The following is a 12,242-nucleotide window of genomic DNA, read 5'->3' as shown; positions in this document are numbered from 1 at the left end:
TCAGGATGATTTTATAGTCATATCACATTTAACATTGCATTTCTCATAAAGACCCTTAACAATTGTTTATATTCATGATATACATAAAACTCTGAACGCCTTGTGAGGATCAATAAACATCCATGGGCCACCGCTTAAACAATTTTAAAGAATCAGCAATATATAAAAAATTGTGCATATAAGTTAAAGCATATAGGATAACATTTCAGTTTCTGTGAAAAATTAAAATGTTTTCCTATGTACAACTGAATCCCAAATGTGGCCCAAAACTAATCCTAAAGATGGTGCTAAAGTTTGTGATTTGAACAAATTTGAATCTACACTATTTGAAGTTACTTTCACTAAAGTTTCAGATTTTTAAGGCAAATGTTTTTTACGAAAAGATTTAAATATATTTTTCTATATATTTCAATGTAAAAATTTGTAACCCCCCCCCCTCTTAGTGGCCCCATCCTACACCCTCCGCCCCCTACCACCCCCCCCCCCCCCCACGGGATTCATGATTTGAATAAACTTGAAATCTCACTACATAACGATACTTCCAAACAAGTTTTAGCTTCTTTGCCCAAATGGTCTGCGTTATCTGTTTCATATTTGGATATTTTACTGGACATAGACATTGATGGTAACCTAATAACAAAGCTTTATGCAAAACATATGAAAATTTGAACAATGACTTCAATTTTTCGATAGTCAACTTTCCTTACTTATGTAGCAATATACCTTCATCCCCTGCATATGGTGTTTTTGTCTTTCAGTTGATTCGATACGCAAGGACATGCTCTTCGTATGAACAGTTTCTAAGACGAAGCAAGCTACTGACAAAAAAAATGATAAAACAGGACTATCAACAGTCTCGTTTGAAGTCACCTTTTAGTAAGTTCTATGGTCGATACAACGAGCTTGTCAGCAAATACAATTTTCCACTGGATCGCATGCTGACAGACGTTTTTCATACTAATTGTTAGAACATAATTAATCACCTACTTGTCGACGGACTTTTCCGGGGGGTTTTCCCCGCTTACGACAAAGAGCACTTGGCGGGTGTGACCGGTCAGCAGAGGATGCTAACTCCTCATAGGCACCTGATCATACCTCTATCTATTTGGAGGTCCGTGCTGCTCTGCTTTGGATGTGTATTTCGTTTAATGGATTTTTGAGATGGTTCACGGTTTGTTATTGTCATTTTTTTTCATTTGCAAAAGAACGTGGTCTTTATTGCTTACAACTTTGAATCCCCTTAGCCTAGGGATGCTTTGTGCCAAGTGTGGTTGAATTTGGACATGTGGTTTTTGAGAAGATGTTGAAAATCTGTTTACAGACAGACAGACAGAGGGACGGACAGACAGACAGACAGACTAAATGTGATCAGAAAAGCTCACTTGAGCTTTCAGCTTAGGTGAGCTAAAATCGATGTACTGTGGAATTAATAGAATTCGTGGTGGCTATATTTTCGTGGTTTTTGTGGGTAGCCCTCCCCCACAAAGTTTTGAGGGAGTAAATGTTCTGACTTAAACTAAAAAACAACACATTAACGAAATAACATCCCCACGAATAAGCAAAAAAAAAAAACAACAACAATCCACGAAAATTGGTCCCCACGATTTTAAATAAATCCACAGTATCCCTTTTATATAACAACATTCACGTGGGATGTTACATTAATTGATAAAGATCATTCCAAACGGATACTTACAAATACAATACAAATGAAATAATTGTTAATTGAAATGTATGTTTTAAGACAACCAACGATGATAATAAAAAGCGATCCTAACGATAACGTTTTGAAGCTTTAATGGTGTATAATCTGAAGCAAGTGTGTTTTGTGCTTAAAATTACATATATATTCCCATCAATCAAAAACATGTGCCGGATTTACTTCTAAAATATTATATCATTATAAGACTAAATAACTTATGTCTAGGCTACATACTTAATGTCTGCTGACCTGTTATTCGACTTACCAAATCCTTATACCTCTGCGCGTCATTGACCGATTAATCATATATTTTCAAACTATAAATTATCGGTGGTCCTCTTACTGATATTGTATTCCTGACAATTACTTACTGTTTTCTTTAAGGATGTATATCTGACCATAATACTTACTTGTGCTACAGTTGTTGTTGATATATCCGGGGGTACACCCTCCGTCGCATGTTCCTGTTCTTTTATTACAGGAAGATATGTTCAGACAATGGCATGTGTTGACACAGTCATAACCAAAGGTCCCTCTATTGCACTCTTCAGAAAGTAAATATGCGAACATAATGAGTAAGCAGGGATCTTTTAACTCCAACTAATGTGCACAATAATAAATTGATACATACTATTTTCATAGATAAACGTTTACTCAGGTCAATACTTTCTTTATGTTTTTTTTCTGACAGTTCATGATGTATGCATGAAGTTTCAATAGTCATCAGCTGTTTCTGACGGATAAAAGGCTAACAAGCTATAAAGTCTTATTTTTAAATATAGTAGTTGGAATACTTTAAAAAAATTAATATAATTTATCTACTGACCTTTCGAAGTTTATAGACTATATTCCAGTAGTAAGTAAGACACGTTTTGGTGAGCATAGTGTTGTTATTGGTTGCAACTTGGTCAAACTAACATTCTCTTTATAGTAATTTCGAAAACAAAAAACATTGAAATATCTTAACCCTCATTACACATGTATCCTGTCCATCCTGCATCACATCCTCTGTCACACAGACCAGTCACGTGGTTACAGGTAATGCCGTCTCTACAATGTCCTACACACGGTTGAGAACAGTTTACACCATACCATCTTATTCCGCAAGCTAACAAAAATAGTTTTTTTTGTAATTCTTATACACCACCAGTATGAAAATTAAAATAACAATTTTATTCATTATAACACGTCATCTCACATTGTCAATAGGAAGAAAGTTTAATTCTGTAGTTATTGAGATTATTTATTTACTATGTTATGAAAATGTAACTCTTTTATCTGAATTTGTTTTCAATATAAATCCAAGTTAGGGATATCAAAGGACAATGAGCTTATACTTGTGTTACAAAAAGATCCCAGCCATCCCGGTTTACAGTCAAAACAACTGCCATTCTGTTCTTGGCAAACGTTGTCTTTACAGGAAACAGGACAGGGGATGTCACAGTTACTTCCATATATACAGGTAGTATTGCGCCCTACATGTAACGAAAAGCAAGTGTAAATCAAAGTACTGATATACTGACGGGAGTTGATTTTATCGATTATCATTTATTTCAAAATCAATTATATTGCATGGCAATTAGTCTCTAGTTTGTATTTGAATTACGCACTTTTTTATAATATGAATTTTTAGACTTTTCCGACAAGAATTTCGAAAACCTCCATATGAATCATGTTTTGTAATATTTAAAGATGAATTTTAACTACTAGTATGTATTAGTTATCGAAACAATTCTAAAAATTGTATGGATCCAAGCACTACTGAAATCAAACTCTAGTCTCGTTTAACTAGACGCTCGGTTTATTCGACAAGCAAGAGAGCCGTCTCTCTGCTTGTCGCCTATTTACGGAGACAGCCGAGCGTCTGGTTGAACGAGACTATATTAACTCTGGCGTAGGAATACATGAGACTATAGAAATATCTAAATTGATCGTAGTATAAAACATTTGACTATTTACAAAGTGTGTATAGATAAGTTTGCTTGAAAAACAATGCTTCAGCATACATTACATCGAATTGTTTATCTATTATTTTCAAGAACTTAGTCTTGTCAGCGATGATTTGTGCTTAGGACCATACACTGTTTCACGTTCGGTTTGCCAGAGTAACTGCAGAGGAGAGTTGATTAAAATCAACTCCCAAAAATAATTTTTTTGACACAGAATTTGACACAGACTCAAACAGAACAGAAAATGTACGAAAATTTTAATTATATTGATATTAACATCACGAGAACGCTTCTCTTTGGCCAATTTTAGTTCAGTGAAATGTTATCTCTTTATGGTATATATGTAGGATACTTTTCTATTTTAACGGTAGGCTAGAATGTTTATACCACAGGAAAATTTTAAATGGTAAAAACTCAAAACATTCCAACTAAGCTAAACTAATTCAATAAAGTTAAACTGAAAGGTTGTTTAGTTATAAAGAAAAATCATTAAGTTAGATAGGATGAAGATGATTTTTGAAAGACAACTGACCTACTCGGACTAATGACATAATGACGCATTAAAAAATGTATACTGGTTGATCTGAAATGCAATACCTTTTACGATTACTTCACACAGTTCCGTAAAATCGTTAGATATTTCGTAACCTTCAGGGTAAGTCACTTCATTAAGTCTTTCATTATAAAATATGACATAACGTCCTTCCTTAATACATGTTGTGGTGAAGTTGATGGCCGGTAAGTGAGGTCCGTCCTTATAACACATAGCGGCACTCTTTATATCAGTATTGGTTAATACACTGCTGTTTGACACATATAGAGAGAATCCTGCTAAACGGCCTCGCTGTCTGCTTTCTATATTAAAGAAATTATTAAGACAACGCATTAAGCAAATAAAACACATGAGCGTTGTATACCACCAATGATGTACATGCACCAAACATTAACCAAAACGACCAAGCAATGCATACTCTGATGAAATGCAAGATTGTAAATCTCAAAAATTGAAATAGTGCTAAAGATAAAGTTACGTTTGTCATTCAACGAGCGATACAATCTATCTGTTTCACTAATGTAATGCTGCCGAACATGTCTAAAAGTTAAACAAAGTTTATACCGTAACCATCATACGCCCTGAACAGTATATTGATACTGTTAATTGTGTACACTCCACCAAGATCCACCTTCCACCAGACCGTATTTTGAGGAGAGGTACGCCCTATCTCTAGCGTCCTCATACATATTGCTATGTCGCCGTCAATCGCTTTACTAGCGTCATAATCGTAGTTTGAATATGTATGCGATTGCGTGGCGATCTTTCTATAGGATAGATTATCTAAACGAGACGATCACTGTAGAGATTCAGTCATATATTGTGTGTTTGTTGTTGTTGGTTTTTTTTTTGTTTTTTGGTCGAGGTCATTTTTTAAAATCAATGTGTACATGTATCATTTATCTAAGTAAGAATTGAAAACTAATGTTACGAATTTACAGGAGACTTGTGCTGTAAAAAACAACAGATAAGAAAACTGGATAGTTTCCTTTTACTGAAGAAACAAATGAGAAGGAAGTCTTATTGCTTACGATCTTTAAAGAAGAAAGTAATTAAAAATGCATGTATAACATCAACTGTGCACCACAGCAGAGATCAAATGCAAAATAAAACCCTTTTTTACAGAAAATTCCATTCGAAAAAAATAAAATAAGCACCGGTTCAATTCTGTAAATATTTATATATGTGCATATAACTATGATAAATGCTAGTTGAAAAAATAAGTTTGATAACTATTCAATAAGAATAATATACTTTAAGTAAAGGTTTTGTAATTATAATATTAAAAAATTGACGAATGTGCAATACTATACTAAGATCCATGAAAATTACGTTTTCATGCTGTAATTTTCTTTTCTCTTTAAGATGTTATATTTTATGCACATTAATTTAATATAAAATACTTGTTTTAAAATACAATGCATACGATTTGTAAAAGGCACATCATTTACTTACCATATGATAATGCTATAGCTAAAGTTTCCAAATAAAAAATAGAATGACATAATTGCATTTTTACCATGTCCTTCTCTCTGATGAAATTTTATTTTCACAGTGTATGCCTCCATAGAGTTTTCGGTTCAAGGAAGAATTAAAATAACATTAATAAACATTACTAGAAATTGCTTCCTGCAAATAAAATCATTTAACTACAGAATGAGTGTGTTTTGACTCCTGAGGGAAATTTGGGGGTTATAAATAATAATGCACGACTTTTGGCTTTCATTGTGCACACGTACCTATAAAGTAAGACGTTTTGTATCGGGTTTTTACTGTTTGTTGCAGAATCAATATAATCTTTACACAATAACATTCCGTCTATCTCCTTAAATAGCAGAATTGATTGTTAAAAAGGTTATAATAATAACAAATACCATGCAAAATTAACAAGCATTCTGAGAGTATTGCATAAACAATACACGTTCCCTACCTGTTTGTAGAAATTTGTGAAAACAATGCACTGTTATGCAGAATATCATTTCTTATCGTCTTCTGTACCCCGAATCAACAGACCAACCCGATAACAACCCGATTGTAATAATACAAAAAACCCTGTCGATTACATTTGCAACACAATGCTTGACACTATTTTACAGAACTTATTTGTTTGTTAGAAACAATACAAGGAATGGTCCAAGTAATGCACGATATTATTACTGACTACATACTTTTCTCGTTTATTCAGTACACACTGAATCCGACAACGAACTCGAACATTAAAAAATTGGAATATAGACAATTAATTTTCTCGAAAATATGTCATCCACACGCTACAAAAGTGTAAATTTGATCTGTAGTTTAACATTTTGAAGCTGTTCAGCAAATGTCATATTATTCCTCAAACGCATCAAGAAAAAAAGTGTGGAAAACTGAAGTGGGACAGACAGACGGACGGACGTACGGACAGACGGACGCAGAGGAAAGCTATAGTACCCTCCGGTGAAATCCGGTAGGGGAGTAAAAAAAAAGTTCGAAGACAGGCAAATTCAATATGTTTAACTTGCAGAAAAATAAGCACAGACTCTCAGAAAATTGGACAAATTCTATATAGTATCCTCCAATCAGCTCCATCGTTCTTCTTTGTCATGTGCACAAATTGGAAGAGCTTGTTAAAAAAAAAAGTCGTTAAGAAAATGACAAATTGAAGGGAGTTAAGTACAACACATTCATGAGAATGGAACGACCTAATAAATTTGTTCGACAATCAAATGTACATGTAGTGAATCCTCATGAAATCAATAAACATCTGTTTGGAATTTGCTGTTGGATATTCAGTCATTAAAAATTCAAAAACGTTAATTTTTTTTATAATCAAAGTTGGAGACTTACTTAACTTACATCCGATTGTAACCAAGACTTCCGACCCTGTATAGAGTATTGTTATGTACACATATTGATTAACAATAATCTAAATTTGTGTAAAGGACAGATTATCGTGTCAAAGATTTTACTTCTGTTTATTTTGTTTTTCTTCTAAATTTTAGCGCGATTTTAATCAAAATACTTTCTCAGGGTTTGAATATGGCTTATTGTTTGGAAAAAGCTTTTGTTAGGTTCAAATGTTGGTTAATCTCATTTACTCGTTTATCTACGTTTATGATAGTAACAACATCAAATGTCTTAGAGTTTTAGATAATTGAATTTCCTCACCTGTCATCTTTATTTTGCTAAAAGCATTTACAGGCATTATATACTTAAAAGGGAATTAATTGACTAAGTAATTTACTTAAGGATTAACTCAGGTGTCATGGTCTGAGCTATTATTCATTTATCGTTTTACACATGTTACATAATTTTTGTTTTACAATCTGTTGAAATTCTTTTGTACATTAGTCGGAATCGGACAGCCGTACCGATATCACCGATCTGTATCAAAATTACTGTCAGATCCTGAATAAATGTTGAAACGCTGATTGGACTTTGCTCGGTTACTTTTACCAAATTGAGGGCTACTACTCGAGTGTTGATCGGGTTATAGTACAGCCGAGTGTTGATCGGGTTATAGTACAGCCGAGTGTTGATCGGGTTATAGTACAGCCGAGTGTTTATCGGGTTATAGTACAGCCGAGTGTTGATCGAGTTGTACAGTGGTCATTATTGGTGGTGTTAATTTTATTGTCGGTAATCGTCCTAAACCTTTCTGGACTGGACGTTGCCGGTAAAATCCTTACGGACATTCCGGGAAGAAAGATAATTTCATGTTGTATATTTTATTAGATAAAATAAAAAATATGAGAAAGGACAGTACTAAGCTTTGATAATATGAATTACTTATCGGACAGCTCACGAGCTGCAATGGGTAAAAATAACTTTTGTTTCATCCCTATAATCAGATCGCATTTTCAACAACGTGGTTTTTTTTTTGGGGGGGGGGGGATGAATGGGGACTTTTTCATAAAAAACATGATTCGTTTAAGTGAAAAAAATGAACCTGTTTAGGATTCTAACAGCTATATGCTGATATGTACGTTGGTTTATCGTTGTCTTACCAATTTAATAAAATAGAACGGGAAGGGAATGTAGACAATTTTAAACTCCTTTCATGAAAATTAGAATTAATGTGCTTGTCACGGGTCCGGTTACAAACTCCGTGCAGCATGATAAATTAAAGAACGCTCTGTGAATCGTAGACCCCCCACTCTGTGAGCTAGGATTGATTAGATCATCGTTCAATAACAATTGCGGTAAATACACTTCTAATACATGTAGTATTTGATTATTTAATACCAATCTGAATGTTTCCATTTTGCTACAGGTTGAAACTAATAATTACGATAACTACTGAAGGTCTATTTGAATTCAACAATTCCATTTGCAATCTGTATTTAATTATAAAATTGTTGTTATTCCCATTTTACCACATTGATTCCTGTTTTTAAATTTATCCAGTATTAGAAGAGTACACCAAGAGTGTTTCTAAACAAACATAATGAGAAGACGTAATAACTTCCTCTGGCTTAACATGCACTTCCTGAATAAAAGCAAGACCAATAAGTAACAATTTCTCATGGAAAACAATCTCAGTGACCTGAAGAATGACAGGACCGTTGTGTTACAGTTCCTGTAGGGAAATATTCTCAGTGACGGTATTTGACTATTCTCTTTTCTAGAGTCGTCGATAAGAATGCTTCCTGATTTTCATAAATGTTATGTTTGTCCCCCAGAATTAGTAAGTCTGTTCATGGGGCATGCATGCTTTAACGACCAAAATGGTATAACCTTAATGAGTCCTATATACTGTAGACGTAGAAAACATTAGGGTGTTCTTAATTTCACTATGTTCACGGTCAGACAATTTTCCGTGAACATTAAGCCACCACAAACATTGAGCTGTGCATTCACCATCTCCGTGTAGGCCGCCATTACAGATGCATGTGTACTTGAGCGGAGCCAAAGTTACCACTTGTTTATCGTAATCCTAGTATATTTAAAATTCGTTAAAATAGCAAGTATCAGTATTACGTTAATTTTATACAATTAATATCGTAATTAAACAAATGTTTATATCGGAATTTTTGTTTCACCTTTATCTCTGCGGTCCTGTCAAAGCCATTGTGAACAAGGGTTTCTCATTGTCACTTATTATCTTGGACAACTCCCTAGGGCAAAGACTCCTGTACAACCATGACGTTGTTTGCGATCGGCATTCATTTTGAGCAGATTGATTGATTATAAGGTGTACTTCTTTCAAACAGATTACATACACGTTTTCCATCTAGTTTTCATGCCCAAAATATCAAATGCGAATTTTACACCAGTACTTATTACATTCGACACAGACATGTTTTATTATTATCATAGCACTTAACGTAAATAAGGCTTTGATTTTACGTTATTCAAAAGAAAATAATGTAAATTACATGATGCAGATTTATCACTCATCATATTATTTTACAATCAGGATTTACTCTTCTAGGATACGAAATCGATTATCCCTGAAATTAAAAACACCGCGATTTAAATGCACTTACACATGAAATCGTGAAATTTTAGATACGTGGAATTAAAGACATTTACAGTAATCCACTTGTGGACTTATGATTACTGATCAATAATAACAACTTTAAACATTTTTTTTTTTAATTTTTTTGATCAACAACATGCAACAATCGAGGTTATATTAGGTCACTAAATGAAAAATGGCTAGTTAAAATCGGAAGAAATAAATAAATAAATAAATAGATGCCTGGAAGCCAAATAATATTTAAGTATGCGTCATGCAGAGAGACAGATGGAACAGTCCTTGAAAAAATAAGAATCAAGAGTAATGTGTATAGTTTGTGTAATGTTAGCGTAACCCAAGCGTTACCAAAGCAGGAAGAAGTATTAGTGTAGCGCATGTCCCAGTGATCATAAGCGTTAGGCTAGTTTCCAAAGGTCGCTGGTTCAAGCCCCGCTGTGGTCGTTGCTTTTGTCGGTGTGTCACAAGGCACTTCTACTTCTCAGTCTAACCAGCTTAAGTTGGGTACCAGTGTATGTATATGCAAGGAGTTTACACCCAGTATATGCAGGAGTTTACATGCGGGTCTGGTTTTCCATCAAAGGGGAGTCAATCTGCTTAGCACCGCGAATATCAGGGGGAAACACCAGCTTCATACACCTTGGTCGTCCGGAGAAGGACTTTTTTAACAAAAATAATAGTATCGAAAAATTTCATGGGAACTTTAATCCTGAACATTTATCAAGTATTTATTTATTATCATTCTAACAATATAAAGTTCACAATCACCTCTTAGTTTACATAGTCTGTAGCTTTTTTTTTAATAAAACATCTGAGTTAAGAAATACACAGGAGAATATGTTGGACTTATAGTGTCACAAAGAAAAAAATTGCCGTCTATCTAAAAAAAAAAAGATATATTTTCCAGAACTGCTTTTTTGTAATGAGTACAATATTTCAGAAAAAAAGATTAATAGCAATTTGTTTCAAATATTCAAATCAATCAAATCAACATTTTTTCTTCAATTTTGATTATTTTTTTTTTTAATTGTCGACCAACATATATCAAGAATAAGTGAAGACCAACATGTTTTAAAAACGATTTTATTCTAGAAGATTTATTATTTGATCCCATGTTTTAGTTTTTTTAACTTTATAACAAAAATATAAATAGTTTAAACAACAAAAGTACAATACAAGTAAAAACTGATACCGCTGGTTTTTTTCAAAAGACTTTTCAAATGTTAGTGTAAATTAGAGATTCTGTAGTGATTCGTTCTTCGATGTGCAGGTTGAACCAGCAGAGTCACAACATTGACAGTTTCTGTTTTCCATATACTTTGAATGGATCCTTACTTTTATATCCATATCTTAAGTCAATTCATTTATGAGTGAAAGAAAACAAAATACTGAAGTGAACACTCTGATAAGAAAATTGAGTGTTTTTTGGTTAAGCATGCATGGTCAAATTTATTCAACATTTGCCTTTAATGTATACAAAAATGTTGATTTTAATCTCTTTGCCCACACTTTGCACTGTCAAGCGCTGCGCTTGCTATTACAAAAAATATATAAGAAAGTTTAAACCTTTAAAAAAATCCTCGGCCATATGATTTTAATCTGCGGGAAATGTTACAAAAACCAGTTTGTCCATGTCATTATCCCTGCATGGGGATATTGAAGGGGGGGGGGGGTATGTAGATCGAAATATAAAAATGGTATGTTGTATGACTAAAAATTATGTTTAGGTTCTTTTTCCATTTATCGGAATATTATATATTACAAAGTTGACAGTAATAAAAATAATTTGTAACTATAATAACTTTTACAAACCAATGGCACCAAGTTTAATACCCCCAAACTACAGACATAGTTTTTTATGGAAACATTTAATTCACATCAAAGTAAAATGAACAAATTTCATACAGGAATATGTGTAATATCTATTCAGACATTTCAATAGGGATGTCATCTAAAGGAAGGATTGAGAAATTTTCTTGCGTCCTTGGAAATTTCACCAAAAAATTTGATAAAGGAAGATGGATTCAGTTTGCAACAATATACAAAAAACAAACCAAGGATATATTTTATGACAAAAGAAATGAATTGAACATGAGGTACGATATTTTAATTCCTAATTATGGGTGATTATTAAATTTCTTTGAAAGTTCCAGGTTTTAGGTTATTTTGCTGTAAGGATATTTTAAACAGTTTAAATTTTGCTTACATTTGTGTTTGGTTTTAAGGTATCTGTTACTAAAAATAGCTCAAGGTACTTAACTGTCGCAGTATGATTTTCAAAACATTGATACTGTTTTATAATGGTGTCTAAAACACCTGATTTTACATACATTCAGAATATCTCTGTGTAAAATGTCAGTTGATAATCTGAACCGTGATAATTAAGTTCAAGCAAAATGGGTGAATAGAGGACATACACATGTATAGTGTTAATGAAGAGATGTGTTTGTATTGGTCGTGCTTATACTCAGATTGAATTAAATAAAATATATTTTTTTAAATGCAAGAAGATTAGATATATATAATTTGATACCTCTATCCTGTTCATGTTTCATAAATAAATGATAACAGATATTT

At 33.1% G+C, this 12,242-nt stretch overlaps 1 pseudogene; it reads right to left on the bottom strand.

Annotated features, from left to right (window-relative positions):
• LOC128169372 (multiple epidermal growth factor-like domains protein 6) overlaps window positions 1-12,242 on the bottom strand; it is an 80,492-nt pseudogene that overhangs the window by 25,864 nt on the left and 42,386 nt on the right.

This window comes from Crassostrea angulata, unplaced genomic scaffold (assembly GCF_025612915.1).
Source record: "Crassostrea angulata isolate pt1a10 unplaced genomic scaffold, ASM2561291v2 HiC_scaffold_122, whole genome shotgun sequence".
Classification (NCBI taxonomy): Eukaryota; Metazoa; Mollusca; class Bivalvia; order Ostreida; family Ostreidae; genus Magallana; species Magallana angulata.
This window is presented reverse-complemented; position numbering and strand designations above follow the sequence as displayed.